The sequence below is a fragment of the Mus caroli genome, chromosome 16 (genome assembly GCF_900094665.2).
Source record: "Mus caroli chromosome 16, CAROLI_EIJ_v1.1, whole genome shotgun sequence".
In the NCBI taxonomy this organism is placed as follows: domain Eukaryota; kingdom Metazoa; phylum Chordata; class Mammalia; order Rodentia; family Muridae; genus Mus; species Mus caroli.
Genome location: NC_034585.1, coordinates 50997139 through 50998543, shown reverse-complemented (window position 1 = coordinate 50998543; position 1405 = coordinate 50997139).

Sequence of the window (1405 nt, the reverse complement as noted above, 5' to 3'; positions counted from 1 at the left end):
ATGGATCACAGGACTCCCAATGGAGGAGCTAGAGAAAGTATCCAAGGAGTTAAAGAAATCTGCAACCCTGTAGGTGCAACAACATTTTGAACTAACCAGTACCCCGGAGCTCTTGACTCTAACTGCATATGTATCAAAAGATGGCCTAGTCGGCCATCACTAGAAAGAGTGGCCCATGCAAACTTTATATGCCCCAGTACAGGGGAACGCCAGTGCCAAAAAATCGGAATGGGTGGGTAGGGAAGTAGGGGGGAGGGTATGGGGGACTTTTGGGATAGCATTGGAGATGTAATTGAGGAAAATACGAAATAAAAAGATATTAATGAAAAAAAGAAAAGTACAAGTAGGGTATGAACTTGCACAAATTAAACCACGGGTTTTAATTGACTACATTTCAGGAAGTAGTAGAGCTACTGTTATATAGGAGAGATGAGATTATACATAAGGTGACAGACTAAATATATGTATGTGTACTTTTTATTATTTTTTATTTTATAATTAGATTTCTTCATTTACATTTCCAATGCTACCACAAGAGTCCCCCAAACCCTCCCCCCCATTCCCCCCACCACTCCCACTTTTTGGCCCTGGCATTCCCCTGTACTGAGGCATATATTTTGCAAGACCAAAGGGCCTCTCTTTCCACTGATGGCCGACTAGGTCAACTTATCATACATATGCAGCTAAAGACGCAAGCTCCTGGGGTACTGGTTTGTTCATATTGTTGTTCCACCTATAGGGTTGCAGACCCCTTTAGCAACATGGGTATTTTCTCTAGCTCCTCTATTGGGGGCCCTGTGAGCCATTCAATAGCTGACTGTGAGCATCCATTTCTGTGTTTGCTAGGCCCTGGAATAGCCTCGCAAGATACAGCTATATCAGGGTCCTTTCAGCAAAATCTTGCTAGTGTGTGCAATGGTGTGAGCATTTGGAGGCTGATTATGGGATGGATCCCCAGGTATGGCAGTCTTTAGATGGTCCATCCTTTTGTCTCAGCTCCAAACTTTGGCTCTTGTGCAATGGTGTGAGCGTTTGGAGGCTGATTATGGGATGGATCCCCAGGTATGGCAGTCTTTAGATGGTCCATCCTTTTGTCTCAGCTCCAAACTTTGTCTCTTTCCATGGGTGTTTTATCCCCGTTTCTAAGAAGGAACAATGTGTCTACACTTTCCTTTTCATTCTTCTTGAGTTTCATGTGTTTTGAAAATTGTATCTTGTATCTTGGGTATTGTAAGTTTCTGGGCTAAAATCCACTTATCAGTGAGTACATGTCATGTGAATTCATTTGTGATTGGGTTACCTCATTCTGGATGATGCCCTCCAGGTCCATCCATTTGCCTAGGAATTTCATAAATTCATTCTTTTTAATAGCTGAGTAGTACTCCATTGTGTAAATGTACCACAT